At 46.2% G+C, this 20,235-nt stretch overlaps 1 protein-coding gene across 4 annotated transcripts in view; it reads left to right on the top strand.

Annotated features, from left to right (window-relative positions):
* The window catches only part of NUDT2 (nudix hydrolase 2), a 99,862-nt gene that overhangs the window by 64,851 nt on the left and 14,776 nt on the right, over window positions 1-20,235 (top strand). The window lies entirely within an intron of this gene.

Below are 20,235 nucleotides of genomic sequence, written 5' to 3'. Positions count from 1 at the left end.
TCCTCGGCCAATGTTGCAGGAACAGCCTTAACTTCCCCATCTTAAAGCATGCTTCCCCAGTGGGAGGATGGTTGGCCTATTTTCTCTCTCATTGACATGTGTGAGAACAGATCTTTGGGTTTTGGATATTGTAGAAAATAGATACGCCGTACACTTTCAAGAGTTTCCCCCATACTTTCCTCCCCAACAAGGTTTTTGTTCAATAGAGCATCTTCTGCTCCTCTGACAAGAGGTACACATCCTACCTCAAAAGGGTGCAGTGGAATTGGTTCCAGAGCAAGAACGGGGAGTCTTTACAGAGGTGGTAGCAGTGGTTGCAGTGAATCTCAGATGCTGTGGGATACCAGTATTCCCATACCTGAAAAATTGGCTGATCAAAGTCAAGACTCCAGAGTTGGTGTTGCATCATTTGCAGTTGACAATGCAGCTGTTGTTCAGCCCGGGTTTTACCATCAATGTACCCAAATCTAACCTAGAGCTGTCTCTGCGCACACTGATCACAGGGGAAGTTCTGGACACTACGGTGAATCAATCCTACCCGCCTTCTCAGAGGAATCTGGACATTCAGGCTATTATTCTGATGTTTCACAATGGAGCTATAGCTGCTAGGTCTGATGGCTTCCTGCATTCTGTTAGTCACCCATGCACGCTGGCACGTGAGGGCTCCCCAGGCCGTGGTCTCAGCACAACCGAGATCTCAAGGAGTCTGTCAAGATCTCCAAAGACATTGTAGTGTATCTTGAATAGTAGGGTGTGTCAAGCAATTTGTCTCCAGGGAAGATGTTTTAACCTCCACCTCAGGTGGCCACAGTAATAACTGATGCCTCCACGCTAGGGTGGGGAGCTAATCTGGGGGATCTGGAGATCAAGGTCTTTGGTCTCCAGGAGATAGCTTGTTGCATATAAATCTATTGAAATTTTGGGCAATACGTCTGACATTCAAGACCTGCCTCCCTTCCTGTTCAGTCCTTTCAAGCCTTAACGGACAATACTACCTTGATGTGGTACATGAACAAGGAGGAGTCTGGTAGAATCCTCTCTGCAGAGAGGCTCTGCGACTTTGGTCCTGGTATCAGTTCCATCAGATTTGCATCATGGCAAATCAGGTGGCCGGAGTTTCTGAACATAACGTGCGAACAGCCTCATTCAGTATTTTTATGCCGATCACGAGTGGCATCCCCATCTGAATGTGGTACAACACATTTTCTGTCTTTAGGGGTTCCCTCCGACCACAAGAATATTCACTGCCTGTCATTCTGCAGCCTCCAGTGTCTGATGCTGGTAGCACTGGGTGACGCATTTCAATTGGACTGGGGTGCCCAGCTGTTGTACGTGTTTTCCTCCCATACCCTTGATTCCCCAGGTTCTGAGGAAGATTCGCCTTTGCCAAGACTGGGCCCAAGTCCTTTTAATAGCCCCAGACTAGCCACAAAGTGTGTGGTATACACTGTGTCCTCCGCTTTGTCTCCCTCACAAGGCAGACCTCCTTTTTCTCTTCCTCCTAATGTAGTGTATGTCATATTATTGTCCAGAAGACACTCTACCAAGTCGGTTTATGCGAGCAGGTGGGCAAAATTTGTGAAGTGGTATGAGGAAAAGACCATTGACCCTTTAAAGCCCATTTGTTGACCATTTTAGGTTTTGCACTTTTCGCTGGCACAGCAAGGTTGTGCAGTTGCAACAGTTAAGGGATATTTGTCAGCCCTTTCAGCATTCCTTTGTTCACTCTATTGTGTTAAGGTTTCTTACAAATTTCCTCCCACTCAATCAATCAATCAAGCAATCAAACCATTTGTAGAATGCGCTACTCACCCGTGAGGGTCTCAAGGCGCTGAGGAGGGAGGGGGTGCTACTGCTGCTCAAAGAGCCAGGTCTTGAGGTGTTTCCTGAAGGAGAGATGGTCCTGGGTGGTTCGTAGGTGTGCCAGGAGGGAGTTCCAAGATTTGGCTGCCTGGTCGGAGAACGATCTTCCGGCGGTGGTTCTGCGGATCCGTGGGACGGTGGCGAAGGCGAGGCTGGCGGAGCGGAGCTGGCGGGGGGGGCGTGTAGAATGAGGCTGTTGAGGTATTCAGGGCCCGTGCCGTGGAGTGCTTTGTGTGCGTGGGTGAGGAGCCTGAATGTGATCCTCTTGTTGACTGGGAGCCAGTGCAGGTTTCTCAGGTGGGCGGATATGTGGCTGTGTCGAGGGATGTCGAGGATGAGTCGTGCGGAGGCTTCTTTATGCGTTGTAGTCGTTTCTGAAGTTTGGCTTTGGTTCCTGCGTATAGGGTGTTTCCATAGTCCAGTCGGCTTGTGATGAGGGCCTGGGTGACCATCTTTCTGGTTTCGGTGGGAACCACCGGAACATCTTATGGAGCATGCGTAGGGTGTTCAAGCATGATGACGAGACGGCGTTGACTTGTTTGGTCATCGTGAGGAAGGGGTCGAGGATGAATCCCAGGTTGTGTGTGTGATCAGAGGGTATTGGTGCGGTGCCCAGCGCCGTGGGCCACCAGGAGTCGTCCCAGGCGGAAGGGGATTGTCCGAGGATGTGAACCTCCGTCTTGTCTGAGTTCAGTTTCAGGCGGCTGAGCTTCATCCATTCTGCAACGTCTTTCATTCCTTCCTGGAGGTTGATTTTGGCGGTGGCTGGATCTTTGGTGAGGGAGAGTATCAGCTGGGTGTCGTCTGCGTAGGAGATGATGTTGATGTTGTGTTTGCGTGCAATGGCGGCGAGGGGGCTCATGTAGATATTGAAGAGGGTTGGGCTGAGCGAGGATCCTTGGTGTACGCCGCAGATGATCTCAGTGGCTTCTGAGCGGAAGGGAGGGAGAAGGACTCTGGGTTCTGTCGTAGAGGAACGAGGTGATCCAGTCCAGGGCCTTTTCTTGGATCCCAGTGGTGAAGAGGCGGGTTATTAGGATGCGATGGCATACAGTATCGAAGGCTGCCGAGAGGTCCAGGAGAATGAGGGCAGTGGTTTCTCCGTTGTCCATCAGGGTCCTGATGTCGTCGGTGACTGCGATGAGGGCGGTTTCGGTGCTGTGGTTGGCTCGAAATCCGGACTGGGATGGGTCGAGCAAGTTGTTTGCCTCGAGGAAAGCAGTCAGCTGTTTATTGACGGTCTTCTCGATGACTTTGGCGGGAAGGGAAGGAGAGAGATAGGGGCGGAAGTTCTTCAGGTCATTGGGGTTCGCTGTGGGTTTCTTCAGCAGAGCGTTGATTTCTGCGTGCTTCCAGCACTCGGGGAAGGTGGCTGATGCGAACGAGCTGTTTATGATGTTCCGGAGATGGGGTGCGATGTTGGAGTCGGTTTTGTTGAAGATGTGATGGGGGCAAGGGTCTGAGGGGGAGCCGGAGTGGATGGAGTTCATGATGTTGGTGGTGTCTTCAGAGCTGATGTGGGTCCAGGCGCTGAGTGTGGTGGTGGGGGTCGCTGGTTCAGTGATTGGAGGCGGGGTCTGGGGTCTGAAGCTGTGGTGTATATATCTGCGATCTTTCGATGGAAGAACGTGGCGAGAGGAGTTGCAGAGTTCTTGTGACGGTGTGATGTCGTTGTTGCTGGTGCTGGGGTTGGAGAGCTCTTTGACGATGTTGAAGAGTTCCTTGCTGTTGTGTGTGTTGTTGTCTAGTCGCTCTTTGAATGAAGTCCTTTTGGTGGAGCGTATCAGCTGGTGGTGTTGACGGGTGGTGATCTTGAGGGCTGTCATGTTTTCTGTAGTTAGTTTGTGGCGCCAGGTTTTTTCGAGGGTTCGGCAGAGTTTCTTAGATTCTTTGAGGGCGTCCGTGAACCGTGGGGTTTTCCTGTTGTTGGACACGCCTGGGGGTTCTTGAGTGGTGCGAGAATGTCGGCGCAGTTGGTGATAAACTGTGTGAGGTTGTGGGCTGCGTTGTTAGTGTCCGCGATAATGGCAGGTGGGTTCTGGCTCAGTGATGAGGAGCTGATCTGTGGTGACTTTGCTCCAGCATTTGCGGGGGATTTGTTGCGTGCGATGGTGGTGAGTATTTATTTTGAAGGTGAAGTGGATGCATCTGTGGTCGGTCCAGTGTAGTCCGGAGGAGTGGCTGAAGGAGACGTGGTTGCTAGCGGAGAAGATGGGGTCGAGTGTGTGGCCAGCGATGTGGGTGGGGGTGCTCACCAGTTGCTTGAGTCCGAGGTTGTTGAGCAGGGTGGTGGGGTTGTTGTCGTTGTTTTTCTCCAGGTGAAAGTTCAAGTCCCAGAAGAGGATGTATTCTGGTGAGGCTAGGGCGTGCGTGCTGATGAAGTCGGCAATGGTTTCGCTGAATTGTGTGCGTGGGCCATGGGGTCTGTAGATGAGTGTTCCTCTGAGGGTGGCCTTGGGGTCTGTGTGAATCTGGAAGTGTAGGTGTTCGGCGGTGGAGAGTGTGTCTTCGGTGGTGGTCGTCATGTTGATGGTGTTCCTGTAGACTGTGGCGATTCCTCCTCCAGTTTGGTTGATACGGTCTTTCTGGGTGATCTTGTAGCCGTCGGGGATGTCTATGGCGATGTCTGGGGCAGAGGAAGCGTTCATCCAGGTTTCCGTGAGGAAGGCAACGTCTGGTGCTGTTGTGTCCAGGAGGTCCCACAGTTTGACGGCGGAATGGTGGATGGAACGTGTGTTGAGGAGGATGCACTTGAAGTGGTTGTTGTTGTTGTGAGGTCCAGGGGTGGTTTGCAGGTTCGGAGGCATGTGTATTTGCAGGCTTGACAGGTGAAGGGTCCATGGGTTCGCTTCGGGGTTGGTAGCAAGCAGCTGTTCGTCCGGTGTTGAGTGCGTTGAGGGCGGCGGGCGCCAGGGGTTCTGGCGCTGAGCGCGGTCCAGGCGCGGACGAGGCAGATGGGCTTACCTTTGGCGCGCCCGCTGCGCGCATCCGCTGCGCTTCCAGCGCGGCTTCCTCCATAAGAGGCTAAGTGGGAGGGAGGAGCAGCTGGGAGGCGGGAGCGGGGCGACCAATGGGCGAGGGAAGGGATTTACAGAAGGCAAAATCAGGCGGGGGAGCAGCGGCAGGGAGCGTGGGGCGGGGGGGGGGATCAAGGGGCGCAAGGGGAAGAAAAGGGAATCAGGGGGGGGAACAACAGAAATGAGCACGGGGAAAAAAACAGACAGACAAACCACAAATTACAGCGAGAGAAACAATGCCACAACAATGACTATTTACAATTACGAATACCGCAATACCAGACCCAGGGGCACACCAGCGTCAGGCTCCAGGCAGCAGGAGGGGGTCACGGACGCACAGGGGGAGCCGTGCGGCGTGTGGGGTGACCAGAGGTCGGGTCACAACCCGTTTATTTTTCCTCAGTGGGATCTTAATTTGGTGCTAACCTTCCTTATGGGTGCTATGTTTGAGCCATTCCAAAGTTGTCCTTTAAGGTTGCTTACTTACCCCAAAATTTTCTGCTTGCCAAAACGTCGGTCAGACTGGTTAGTGAATTGCAGGTATTAAGTGTGAAACCCCCTTTCACGACTTTCTATGCAGGTAAGTTGGTACTGAGAATCGGAGCTGCATTCCTGCCAAAGGTGATTACTCCATTCTACTTTAGCTAGTTTATCACCTATCCTCCTCCACATCCATCTAAAGAGGAGGAATGGCTTCATCAAGTAGACCATAAAAGGGCTGTGAGCTTCGATGTGGCCAGAACTCGTGCTCTCCAGCTGGATGACCAGCTTTTTGGTGGATATATGGGCAAGAGGAAAGGAAAAGCAGTGCAGAAGAGGACGTTGTCCAGATGAATTGTCCTGTGCATCTGCTATGCCATGGCTAACAAGAAGCCACCTAAAGTCATTCGAGCTCATTCTACTAGCACTAAGTCTTCTACTTCTGCTTTAGCTAGAGGTGTCCCTGTGCCCGGTCTGTTTTGCAAGATTTTTTTGTATAAGCAGACAGGCACCCACCTCAGAGTATGGGACAGCTTGGGGATTCTATGCAAAAAGTGAGGAATCCACAGGTGGAAGTATCCATCAGAAGAACAAATTAGTTTCCTTCTGTAACGCTTTTACTGGTAGATACAGTATCTACGTGTGGATTCTCACTAACACACACCTCTTCTCCGTTGCCCGTCTGCTTATACCGAAAACGAAGCTTGTTGCATATTGTGTTTAATTATGATCATAACTGTGCATATTAAAATATATGTGTTAGTATATATAAGTTTATATGTATATAATCTTTTGTATGAGTTCTACCATATGCTTTTGCATATGTACTGTTGGTTTCACCCGATCGGCTCAAAGGCACGAAAAAAACGGATGGAAAATGACGTCCGCATAACAATGAGGTCTTCTTATGGCTCCGAGGACATCAAAAGGGGCGTGCTGGGAGCCATGGCATTATGATGTCCACGTGGGAGAGCCCGGAAAGAAAAGTTTCTGTGCAATGCTCGTGCATTGAGATATTCAAAAGGTGAAGAATCCACAAGTAGATACTGTATCCACCAGAAAAAGGGTTACCGAAAGGAAATAACTTGTTCTTTTAGTAAAAACGAAAGGGTTTGTAAAACACAGACCTAAAATGGTCAATTGGTCTTGCAGACTTTTGCCTTTGACAAAGAAGGTAAGAAGGAATAGGGCAACAAAGGGGGGAAGCAATAAAAATAAAAAAAAGAAGAGAATGAAGGGAGGCAAAGAATTGAAATAAGGCAGGCCAAAAAGGAAGAAAGGAGAATGGAAGGCAAAAAAAGAAAGGGGAAAAATGAGCAGAAGGCAAAATGGAAGAAAGGCAGTAAGGTAAGGAAGAAGTAAAGAAATGCAAAGAAATATAGGGGAAAAAGTAAGAAAATGAAAGACTTATTAAAAAAAAGAGGGCAATAGAATGAAACAAAAAGGAAAGGCAAAAAAGAAAGAATTAAATTGGGAAAGAAAGAAGGAAAGCAAAAAGGAAAGAAAATAGGGTATACCAGCCCTGATGCTGTTAGAATCCCTCGGGCACAAGGAGGAGGGGGAGCAACGAAGCGTTGATTGACGGCATTTAAAAGCAACCCGGGACGTGCACAGGTGTAGACCGGGCCAGTCGAGGCTGGGATGCCCCACCTCCCCTCTGACAGTCGACTGGCATTTTGCTTCGCCTTAAAACCCCTCGGAGGTAACTTCACGGTCTCCTATCATGGGTAAGTGAAAAGCCTCGATCCCTGCAAGCCACGCTTCTGGCTCTAGAACTGATGCATGTCCAGCTTTATTGACATATTTATTGTCAGCTTGCTGAGCAAACTCTTTCCTCCGACGGTTTGATTCCTTGTATTCAACCACGCAGAGACAGACAATTCTCTGTCTCTCATACCCTGGCCCCGAGTGTGGGATCATGGAAGCAAATGGCATATCTACCAAATACTCGCCCTATAGTTTCTCTTCCCCTGATCTCGCCACCAACCAAGTGGAAGTGGAAGGTGGCTAAAGCACCTGTAGTGGTAACAAGAGATGTAGGAACCATAACTGAGGTGCATCCATCTCCCTTAGTTGCTGTTCAACAGCTTGAGGTGAATTATATTTGTGACAAACTATATTGCAGGTTTTAGGTTATGTTAAGGGAGCTGGTTACCTCCCTGGTTGTTAGGATTGAGTAGAGTAGTCTTGCGACTCTGGGTTCGGTGGATGGTGTGACTCAGGACCACCATTGTGTGCAGCCTTCCAATTCTTTGCTTAAGGCAGCACCACACGAGGCGCAGCTTAGTGCAAAACAAGCCTCTGCCGAAAAGGATGCAGGCCAGGTCTGGCCGCTGACTTATGCCTCCACTAAAACTAACACCACTAAACCTAACAGTATGGGCTCCCATTGAATCTCTGCACCACCGAGACCACCTGCTTTTTCCCATACTATATCAGCACCTGCCCTGACCCCCAACATACCAGCTGCTCGCCAGTCAAGCTTACAAGATCACACACACATAAGCTTCCTATTAATATTAACTTTCCTCCTGAAGCCTGCCCCTGTGTACTTATTTTGGCAAATTTCTTCTGTTAGGGATGCCATGGGGGACCATAACCAACTTAAAATTAAGTTTACTCACTGGCTGCACAGAACTTCGTGATTTGATTTGAGAAATTATGATAACATTCTGTATGTAATAAGGACAGCATGGATTTGACCTGCTCAGAAGCACTATTGTAGCAAACTTTAAAAACCTAAAATTGGTCAGGCCAGTTTTTCTTCTTTCCAGGGTGTGTAATCTTCTTGGAGGGCCGAATAATATCCATTTGTCCTCTTGGACATCTATATCTATCTATACTAATATAATAAAGAGAGAGCCCAAACCGTTGAGGCGGGTAATCTCAGGAACCACAGCACCAATCACAACACCCAATACAGCGTTGGAAAGGGCAGTTGCAGCAGAAGGACATAGGCTATGCAGACGCCCACCATATACATTTAAAAGGGAAAAGAACCGTGCCAGCAAAGTAGTCCCTTGTGTGCGTGTCTGCGTTGTGCTGTGGAAGTGTGCTGGGGGTGTGACAAACACTGGGGGCGTGTGGTACGTTCCGCCCTTCATGCCATGTCTCATATTGTGTGTTAATCCTACCCTGCTCCCTTTAAATACCCCTGCACCCCATAATCATAACCCACCCTTACTCCTTAAAATACCCCAACACCCTTAAACACTAAGAGAAGTGTGGCTCAATGGTTAGAGGAGGCATACCCGGAAGCTGAGGTCAGACCCGGGACCAGGGTTCAATTCCTGACGCGGCAGGGTCTGAGCCCAAGTGTCCACGGACTCGATAATTCTCACTTCGGTGCCTACTCGAATCACGGGTTCACACTCTGCAACTCTGGGCAATAGCTTGCTTAATCTCCACTACGGCCCCCCGCGGCGGGATGCCTGGCTTTCACCTTGGGGATGCCCAGTACGGGTTATCTCACAGGGAAAAGCCAGGACGGGTTCCCAATGCAAGCGCCGGGACACCCCGTTGGGGTAGCCGTGCGCTATATAAGATACACTAAAAACAGAACAAAAAAAAAAACCCATCTTAACTCTATAAATATACCCTGTACCCCAAAACCCAAACCTATCCCTAAACCCTAAAAACCCTGTACCCCAAAACCCAAACCTAGCCCTGAACCCTATAAATACCCCTGTACCTCAAAACCCAAACGTACCCCTGAACCCTAAAAATACCCCTGTACCCAAAACCCAAACCCAGTCCTGAACCCTAAAAATACCACTGTACCCCAAAACCCAAACCTAGCCCTGAACCCTAAAATACCCCTGTACCCCAAAACCCACACCTACCCCTGAACCCTAAAAATAACTCTGTACCCCAAAACCCAAACCTAGCCCTGAACCCTAAAATACCCCTGTACCCAAAGACCCATACCTATCCCTAAACCCTAAAACTACCCCTGTACCCCATAACCCAAAACTATATCTGAACCCTTAAAATACCCAGACACCCCAAAACATATACCTCAGTACCCCAAAACATATACCCCTATACCTATACTTACCTTATCCAAACATTTAAAAAAACATGCTTTTACCATTCATGCATTTACAACGAATTTTGTTGTAAATGTATGCGTGGTAAAAGCATATAAAATGTAATGCCATGCGTTCTAATGGCATTGCGGAGTCATGGTACTTTCGTAATGAAAGTATGCGGAGTGAGGGCATGCGGAAAGAAAGTTGAGGAATAATGGGTGTTTACCCTCCACCGGTAAGTAATTTGGTGGCACGGCGGCCCACATCTCCACCAACATACTCCTATTTTTTTCACCACCCATTTGAAAAATGCACAGGTCTCTCTCATTGATGGCCAGCACCGACATACACTTTTAGACACACCTCCCGCCACAAGTTCTAGAATTGTGAACTTTAGACCTGAGGAGCTACGTTCGAATCTCTGCATCAGCTCAACATCCTGTGATTCCAGGCAAATCGCTTTGTCTCCCCGTGTCACCACAAATGAATGTGTTCTTCTGTAATGTAAATTGTGCTCATGCCATGTTGTCGAGTTCGCGCTATATAATATTGCAAGGAAAAATAAAGTAGGGAAACTCGAGTTCACACACTACTGAACGCGCACTCTTAAGTGCATCAGCAGTGCACTGTGAATCGGAGCGTTTCACAGGCCTGTCACAGATAAGAAATGCTATCAAAACAAAATCCTACTAAACAATATACTACTGGCCGGCAGCAATTCATACCCGGACAACGTCGGGACAGGCTGCTAGTATTTTATAAATCAAGTATGCTCCAAACTGCGCCCTCTCCTTAACCCCTAATCATTGGCCCATAAACTAGGCCCATGACAGTTGAAAGCCCCTTTCCCTTGTAAAATCGTTTTTCTCCTCTCGAAAGCCTGGGTGGTATAGACTAATTGACGTTGGGTAATCTTAGTTGTAACACTGTCATGGCAGTGGGATACTCATCCCTACCCTATACTTTTTCTGTGCTCAACCTTTGTGTTCTGAGTTACCTAGATCCCTAACCCACTTGATTTGGTTTCCTAAAAAATTGTGTTTATCCCCACTTGTCGCTAAGTTCTAATAAGATGGGGCAGGGGTTGGCCAAGTATATTATGGAGAGGGTCCGATTAGTAACCATGAACTTGGTCGATTTCATAATCATTTCATACCCACCTTTTTTGGTGTTTGCTGTTCTACAGTCATTGACCATATTTTCTTATCTAGATCCCTAACCCACTTGATTAACAAATGTGAGACTGTTGATTGTTACATTGGAGATCATAAATCCATTACCGTGCGTGACTATTGATTCCCCGGGGATCCCTACTGTAATCTAACCTGGTGCTGATGTCCCCATACATACCATGGGGTAATAAGACATTGGTTTGGAAACTATGGAACCCAATGGAATTCCTTGCAGATTTAATCAGTAATAAGTTGGGGATACTTGAGCAATGCCTAGCTGAGAAAGTGGTTTCAGCGTTGGTCGTTCAGGATTTCACCAAAATATGCTGTGTTGCAAGAGCTATGCCCCTGAAACTCATCACTGTTCCCACTGCGTTCGATTCTGTTTGCTTAGCGTCTAATAGAAAGTTGTGCTGTGCACTGCACTCAAGAACTAGGAATAATGACAGGAAAAAATCATGTAGGGCACTCTGTAAACACATTTGTCACACTAGGGAGAGGGAGATTAAGGTTAATAATCTAAGCACCCTTTTTGGAAGTCAACAAATTTAAAGATGCTAGACTCCTTTGGTCCAGTATAACCCGCATTAGAAGTCCTCCATGCAGCAAGAGGTAGGGGGTACACATTGCCCATTTTCTGACAATATATAACAGTGTGTCCCTGCAGCCACCTATGGCACCCGTGTGTGGGGATACTTTAACGCTGTAAGCCTTTAGACTGAAGAAGTCTGCTTTCGCCACAGGTTATTTTCCTAGCCTCCCTGATGTCCACAGTTTGTATGCCATGTGGAGCTTAAGATCCTCAGTATATCTGAACCTATTAGGCTTGCTTCCTTGAAACTTTAGTTCGCAGATTTGGTGCAACCAAAAGGCAATTTTTAACCGATGTATAATCCTGAACTGCCTGGATGGTGACAAAGAAAAACACATATTCCATGGCTTTCATGTAGATAATCTAATTTTTTAAGATTGGTAGACCAGTCTTATTTGGTGATTCTAAAATCATTAAGAAATCTAATGATCATTGGCTGAAAACAGCTTTTCTTGAGAAAAGCTTCAAGGCAGAGGAATGTGACAAAAAACCTTTGATTCAACATTTTCTTTTATTATCTACCACTATGTGTATAGGGCTTTCTCTGAGCTTTAGTCTTTGAACTATTAGAAATATGCTCTGTTTCCTATTAGGTAATCATGTAATTACTAATGTACCGGTGTGCCCCCGTGATAACACATCTCTTCAAATGTTCCTGCTTTTTGTACTTTTTTCAGCAAAGCATAGATTTTTATTTTATTTTTTATTTTTATTGTATTTTGCACTGTTATGATACATTTTTACTGGGCGAATTATAGGTGTATGATGAGGCTAAAGTTGTATAAATCCATACCACAAATTCACGTTTGCTGGGCAGTGGTTAAATATCCGCAGTATGCCATCAGTCTGAGGAAAGTTTCGCAATAGCTTTACAATTTGCTTATTTTTGATACGGTCAGCCATTGCTCCAGTAGTGGACGCAGTGAATTTTTACTGTCTGCCACAATGGATTTCATATTTGCTGGGTGGTATTTATTTGCTATCATAATGGTTTTTACATCTAATGTTACAGCTAATTATGAATTCTTTAAAATTTGTATTGATTGAAAGAAAGAAAAAGGAAAGAAAGCCGAGAAGAAAGAAGCAAAAAGACAAAAATGACAAAAAATGAAAGAAGGCAAAAGCAAAGAAGGAAAGAAAAAAAGAAAAGCCAGAAAAGAAAGAAACAAGACAAACAAAAAGCAAAATGAAAAAAGGGAAGGAAAGAAAAAATGAAAGAAGGAAAAAAGCGAAATGGTGGGAAGAAAGTCAAAAAGAAAAAAATGCAATAAAGAAGGGAATAAAGAAAATCGAATTTGAAAGATATTAAAGAGAGAAGATGGAAAAAATTAAAGAAAGGGAGTTAAAATATTGGATACTGAAACCCAAATTACAACCCACTTATGTTCAAATAAGTTTTACAAGTGTGCTGCAAATTTAACATGACGAAGTTTGGTGTTCTCCCTGGGCAAAGGTTATTAAAGAACCATTGGTAATGCTGAGTCCAGCAACCTAATATGGCATGTTGTGAAATAGCATTAATCAGATAAACAGGAAATTCCAGAGGAATTTTACAACCGCATTAGCTGGTAAAGCTGGAATGTTCCCTGTGCTCACTTCCACAGCGTCCTGATGTCACATCAGGCAGCAACAAAGAAATGACAAAGTAAAATCCAAAACACTGGCACTGAAGGGGACTACTTTGTGTGCGTATGTGCTCCTTGTGAAAGGACAAAATACAATTACTCAAAGTGAAGTTGATCAGTGGCCTAAGTAGGCTGGCCCATTGCCCCAAGCAGTATACTGTAGTGGGCAGAAGCAACATATGAATGACACAATAAAAGACTAAAGGATGAAGAGAGGTGGCTTAAAGCCTCTTTAAGTAAGTCTATTATACATGAAAGTTTGTAAAATCAAAAGGCCTTGGCTAATGCCAGACCTAAAAAATGCCTTTGGTAACAGTTCATTTCATAACCTTTACCAAGAAGTTTCCAGAAGTATTTTGTGGTGCGAACACCGTTTCTAAAACATCCAGATATTGCAGTTTAATAGGAACAAGCTATTTTAAAATATTTTAGTATTTGTAGGATAGGATTTCCGCCGGGTTCTCTCTATATAAATACAACATACATACATTTCTTTTTTTAATTGACAATCTGGACCTTAATTTATTGTTTTTACTGTGTTCATGTGTGCCATAACCATACTAAATCCCTAAAATAGAAGTAAAATGTGTAAATGGAACCATATTACCTACTGCATGAATACTGTTCACTATTTAAACCAACGAGAACTGCAACATCAGTAGCAAACATAAGGCAATTCTCTACGTCACTCAAGAAAAGCCAGTAATTATCCCTGAGTATTACCTCCAAGCGTGACAAGGATGCCAACCGGTGGTTCAACGCAGACCTTAAGGCCACCAAACTTACTGTACGTTGCGCAGAGCGGGCTTGGAGGAGAAATTACTGCCCCACCCTAAGACTGGAGTATACCAACACCCTTTCCCAGTACGAAAAAGACATCCTGGAGGCCAAAACCGCCTACTTCTCCAAAATCCTTGCTGCAGAAAACCAGCCTAAGGAGATTTTCACGATTGTCCATAACCTGGCGTTCTCGGACAGAACATCCCTGAAACCCGCCCCCTCCGAGGAACTCTGCCACTCCCTCAATAACTACTTCATCCACAAAATCACTACCATTAAAGCCAACATCCCGCCCCCTTCTCCCTCCTTTGTTGACCCCCAATGTCCCCCTCCCAAGGGACAACTCACCGCCCTCCCCTCCATATCTAAGGAAGCCTTGTCCTCCTTAGTACCTTTGGTTAAATCTGGCTCTTCTCTTGACCCCTGTCCTGCTCACATTCTTCGTCATATCTTTGTTACCTGCCCGGACCCCCCCCTCCACCTCCTTAACAGTTCTCTGGCTCAAGGTGTGGTTCCTTCCCCCTTGAAGTCTGCGGTTATTGTGCCGATTCTTAAAAAACCTGGGGCAGACCCTTCTGTCCCTGCCAATTTCCGCCCCATCCCCCTCCTACCTTTTCTGGCAAAGGTGCTCGAGCGCCATGTCACCTGCGCTCTGAGCTCCTTTGTAGAGACTCATGGAGCTCTCGCTCCCCGCCAGGCCGGCTTCCGCCCGCACACTCCACGGAGTCCGTTGTCATCTCGGTCTTGGACAACCTCAGGGAGGGTATGGATACCAACCAGCGCCAGGCCCTAGTGCTCCTCGATCTCTCAGCCGCCTTTGACACGGTGGATCATACCATCTTGCTTTCCCGTGGCAGGGCGGCCGGGATCGGGGGACTGCTTTGGTCTGGCTATCCTCCTTCCTGAGCGACCGCACCCAGGCCGTTCGCCTGGGTGATTTTACAGCGGACGTCCGGAAAGTTCAGTGCGGGGTACCCCAAGGCTCCTCCCTTTCCCCCCTCTTGTTCAATCTCTATGTCGCCCCTCTTATCTTTTCTCTTCAACAAATGGAGGTCGCCGTATTTAATTATGCGGATGACCTCCAGTTGGTCTTTAACCTCTCCTCTTCTCCCTCTTCTGTCCTTAATTTCCAATCTGTCATGCTCCACATCCGGGACTGGATGAACCACAATCACCTTAAACTCAACCCCGACAAGACCGAGTTGGTGTTGACGGGTGGTTCATCCAGCCCCTGGTCCCCTCTCTTCTGGCCCCCTTCTCTTGGCCCCTCTCCTGAACCCACTACCTCTGTTAAAACCCTCGGCATAAAACTCAATTCTCAACTCACCCTTCACTCCCAGGTTAGTTCTGTGGTATCTTCCTCTTTCCTTTCACTGCGCACTATACGCAGGGTGTCCCGTTTCTTCACCTTTTCTGCTCTCAAACTCATCACTTTAGCCATGGTGGTGTCCCGCCTGGACTACGGCAACGCCCTATATGCAGGTATCCCTGCATACAGCTTGCGGCGTTTGCAGCAGATACAAAACCAGGCGGCCCGCCTGGTCTTCAATCTCCCTAAATTCCACCGGTCCTCCCCCCTCTTGAAATCCCTACACTGGCTCCCTGTGCGAGCCCGGATCCAATTCAAGCTCGCCTCCATCACCTTCTTGGCCCGACTGGGCCTGGCCCCAGCATTCATCTCTTCAGAGATCACCCCCTACGTACCCACCAGAGAACTTCGTTCGTCCTCCCAGTCCCTCCTCACTATCCCACGCTACCGGACAAAAGTGGGGAGGCTCGAAATTTTCTACCCTTGCCCCGATCCTCTGGAACTCCCTTCCCCTGGAACTGCGATCTATTACTCTGTATTCTCAATTCCGTAAACACCTCAAGGCCCACTTGTTCACAAAGTCTTTTGACTAATTCCCCAGTAGTTTCCCCCGTCTTTTAGCCCTGGATCTTGTTAGCTGTAGCGCCAAGAAACCGCAGGTGTATGAGCGCTTTACAAGTATTTTAAAACTCAAACTCAAACTCTGATGATTCTCGATCTGCTGACAGTCCACAACACATTAGCCCAAGACATCATAACAAAAATGGTGAGTTTGAATGGAAACCTCCGGCATCATCTAAGCATCGATTAGTTCATTGTTCAACAACACGGTCTGTACTTTAGATGGGTGCAAGTGAAGCTTCAGTGTTCAACCCGAACACTATTGCTCTTCACCTATATTCATGAGACTGTTAATCTACGCTATTGAATGCAATACTTTCATTTCTATGAATTTGTATGCCTATGGAGAGCCGCAGTGAACTTAGCTGTGTACATTACTTTGACGATTGGATTGAAGCCCTTATGGCCATAGCTCCTGAGCTACAACCCTGTAATATTAACCCCTTCCAGGCTCATGACGAGCTGGGCTCGTCATGGTGTAGCCTCCTCGCACGCTGATGACGAGCCCTGCTCGTCATACATAATGTACTTTTGAAAATCCCAGCACAGGAGGAGAATTCAACTAGCGCGGATGTGGTTAATAAGCGGATGAATACACTGGACGGTGTGTCTCTGCGCTCGACTCTGAGTACTTATATGAGTGAAGCAGTAGAGGTTCAAAGAATCAAGGGAATTTCCTAAGTGAATTAAATTAGATTAGAAGGTCGTTACTAAAAATCCATGTCTTCAGTTTCTTTCTAAAATCAGTTTTTGAAGGGTAATCTATGAGAACCTTTGGAAGGGAGTTCCATAGTTTAGGCCCTAAATATGCAAGGATTTTGCTCCTATTCTGGGTCTCCTAACCTTGGGCACCTTTGCTAAATTAGCCTTGGAGGATCCGAGATTGAGATGGGGCATATTTTTGTACTAAAGAGTTAAGGTAGGTAGGGCCCTGTTTTCTTTAAAATTCGTCAGCAAATGTATAAGGTTTTGAAGTCAATTCTTTTCATAACTGGGAGCCAATGTAGTAGATTAACGACGTTCGAGGCTGACTATCTTTTCGGGAGATATAAGAGCAGTTTAGCTGCTGCATTCTGAACTTGTTGCAATAGTTTGAGACTTCCTTTGGGGGCACCTAGATAAAGTACATTGCCACAGTCCAGCTGTGACATAAGTGCATGGACTATCGTTTTCCTAGATCTGGTGGGAATTAGATCGAGGATTTTTATTAGAACCTTGAGGGTGCCAAAGCTTTTCCCTGCTGTTTTCCTGATTCGGTCTTCGAAGGTTAATTTTGAATCGAAGATTATTCCCAGAGTCTTGGCCTTGGACTTAGGAACTGGGGGTCACTATTCACCAAGCTGATGTCCAGATAGAGGGAGCTCTACCAACTAGTAAGATCTCCGTTTGTTGGCATTCAGTTTTAGACAATTGCCGGTCATCCACCTTGCAACCTCAGATTGGCAGGTTATAAACCCATCGGCCGTGATGGTAGAGGGATCCGACATATTTACTATTAGTTGGTTGTTGTCGCCATACAACACCACTTGAACCATTTGCCTTTTAATGATGTCATCAACAGTCATGGGGGTGGGGATGCACACCTTTAATATTCCAATTTCTTTAAGTTTTAATCCAATATATTTCTTAATGCGCGCTGAGTAGTGTAGTGGCATGCCCAAATACCACTGAAATGAACAATAAACTACGAAATGGGGACAACATCTTGCCCCCTCCAAATGCACAGCGGTGAGCCATCACTTAGGCTATTATACTTCTCCTATTTTATCCGTTTAATCCTTGTAAACCATTAGTTTAAACATTTAACTTCATTCACGTCTTCTTGAGTTAGCGAATCCACACATGGAATGATTTGCCTCTTTACCAAGTTTCTAATACTTGAACAGTGTCCATCTGGACCTCATGTTAAAATACGACTGATGCAGGGTTCATCACAAACCGTATTTTATTTTTCAAAGTCCCAATGCATTTCGGGCGTGTAACGCGCCCTTGGTCAGGGGTCACTACAAACAATAATAAGAAACAACCATTATCCATCACTATTATAAACATGAATACACATAGTTCATTAGGTTTAAACAATGCACTTTATGTTCGATTTGCACCCGGTATCAAATACATAATTTCGTCATTTACTTGGTCACCATGCAAAAATATTTTTAGCGGTATGATTATCTCAAACATGTCTCTTTACGCAACTCTCTTCACCCATACATGCTGATACCCTCCTTTCCTTAACTATTCCTTGCTTACATTCCATTTATGAACAAACGCTCCCATTTCTTCACCCGATTTTATCATCCTTTACAAAACCAACAAGGTTCTTCCCATACCCGCTGTGTACGTTTTAAAAGAAAAAGCCTTCCTTCTGCCTCCTTGTTTCAACCATACTCGTCATTTCCTTACCCCTCCCCCTTTATCACCATGTTTTTCCTCCCTATTCACTCCCAATTGGCTCTGTATTAAACATTTCCCGCCAATGCATTTGCGTGTCCGTTCATTGGACTCCATTTCCCATAATGCCATATACCGGTATCTCAATAACATGTGATCATGCTCCAAGTCATATAGTGCTGATTTTTATAATACACAATTTGACTTCGTACGGCACTTCAAAAGTCCACTGTCATAGCTCTTCAATCCATTGTAAGTGGTGAACCACGATGTTTCGCCAGTGTTGTGGATTCATAGAAATGTATTCATCATTTCATTTTATTAATCGTTTTCAACCCACTGTTGAAAGCGCCGTACGAGGTCAAATTGTGTATTATCAACAACAGCACTATTTTTTTTTAATTTCTCAGGTGCAATTTTAGTCTAGTTCCTACTCTGGACTGGTGGATTTGCAACCTTGGCCCACCTACTAATGATTGAGAACCAGAAAGGAATTAGAAAGTGGTTTATCCAAGGTAGTTTCACTGCACCTTCCACCACGAAGGAGGTGTCATTGGAAAAAAATAGGATCTGATGTATGACCTTTTTCGTGTGTGGGGTCCTTGACTCGTTGACATAGCTGAAGAGCTTGTAGGTCCCTGATTACAGATGGGACTGTCTTGAAAGTCCTTAGATTCAAAGTGGATATTGAGATCCCCTAATATGACCAATTTGTGCCTTAAGGCTAGCGCAGGGGCAGAGTCTATTAGCTTTGTGATAAAATTAGCTGCCGGACCTGGGGGCGTGGGGGGGTACATCAGTATGCCAGTAAGAGATTGATTACTGGACATATGAATAGTAAATCGCACCGCTTCACTATCCAGAGAGTCTAGTTTATTGAGGGAGCCGTTCCAGATTTATTTTAAAATGGCGATTTCGCCACCTTTTTGTCCTACTTGGTCACATCTTCCAATGCTATAGCCTAAAGGTAGCGCATCTAGAACATCCATCTCAGAGCAGTCATCCAGGCATGTCTCTACTAAAAAGAGTGCGTCCGGACTTTGCTCATTAAGTATATTAAGGATAGGAGAGGCTGCCGCTGATGACTCCCTGTATGCCAAGCAGGCTGAAGCAAGTGTTCGGGGAAAATACAGGGACCCCATGTGCTAAAGGGAGTCGCAAGGAGCAAAGAGATATGTGACATGGTCTACCATCCCCTCCGGTGAAATGAGGCTGCCGTAGGAGCCGCGTCAGCAAGGCAAGGGACCTGCTTCTAGATTTTCGCAGAGGGATCGAACACAAGGAGTTGTTTCAATAACCTCTTGTCGCTTCGGTGTTGTTACTGCTTTAAGGAACTCTGTGTCGGCTGAGTGCAGCCTGCCTGGGCTGCATGCAGTGACTTCTCCTGATTCTGTTGCTACTGCTCCAAGCGCCCACAAACTGGGAGCGGAACTCCATATGCTCCAAGCCTGCAGGTAAGACTGATTTCTGGTTAGTGGGACAGTGAGGACTTTGCTTGTTGGTTAGCGTTGTGACGCTGCAACATGGTTGACTTTAAATTGGAGTCAGAGTGGCTTTGAGACTCTGACTGCTGTTGCTTCTTGCACTGGATGTTGCCTATAGCAAATGGGGTATAACCACTGTCCCTAGGAACGAGGAGGGAGTGGAACCAATGGGGCCACCTAAAATAACACTAATGCCTCAACCTCCGTGGAAATGTGTTGTTGTTTATGAATGTCGTATTTTTCTATGTGTTAGCTGTAGAAATAAAATACTTCTCTTTTTCCATAAAAGTGAATATTTGGCTGGACAATGATTTATTGCTACTGCTGGGTGCACTCTGAGTTATGAGCCTGTGTTCACTCCCTAGTATCCCCCTCATACACCCTGGCTCCCCCTAGAGAGCCTTAGACTCCTTGAACAACGCTATTCCAGAGCAACAAGTGCTTCAGGGGTACTTGGCACCGTTTCTCAGAATCCATAGTAGTTTGGGCCCTCGGACACCAGACGTAAAAGGCTTAACCCCCCATGGCTGGAACCACTAACCCCTGCTTGCCCGAAGGCCCTCTGAAAGGGGTTCTGACACCCTGTAATCTGTGTAAGTCTCTATTTTATATTTTCCCGTTATTGTTTTATATTTTTATGCAATTTCTGGATTTCTCTGACACTCTAATAAATATTTATTTTTATTACTGTTTAAGTACCCAAAAGTTGTTAAATATATTGCTTCTACCATCCAGATTTATTTTCCCACACCCTGCCTTGTGTATGTGATTTCGCCTTTGAGTATCCAGTTCTTCTGTTAAAGAGTACCAACATCATTTTATTCAAATGCAAATGTAAATTGATTCCCTTCCAGAGCACAACTGGAA

Source organism: Lissotriton vulgaris, chromosome 3_1, assembly GCF_964263255.1.
Source record: "Lissotriton vulgaris chromosome 3_1, aLisVul1.2, whole genome shotgun sequence".
Lineage (NCBI taxonomy): Eukaryota > Metazoa > Chordata > Amphibia > Caudata > Salamandridae > Lissotriton > Lissotriton vulgaris.
Note: the sequence above shows the minus strand (reverse complement) of the source record. Positions and strands in the feature narration are given on the sequence as shown.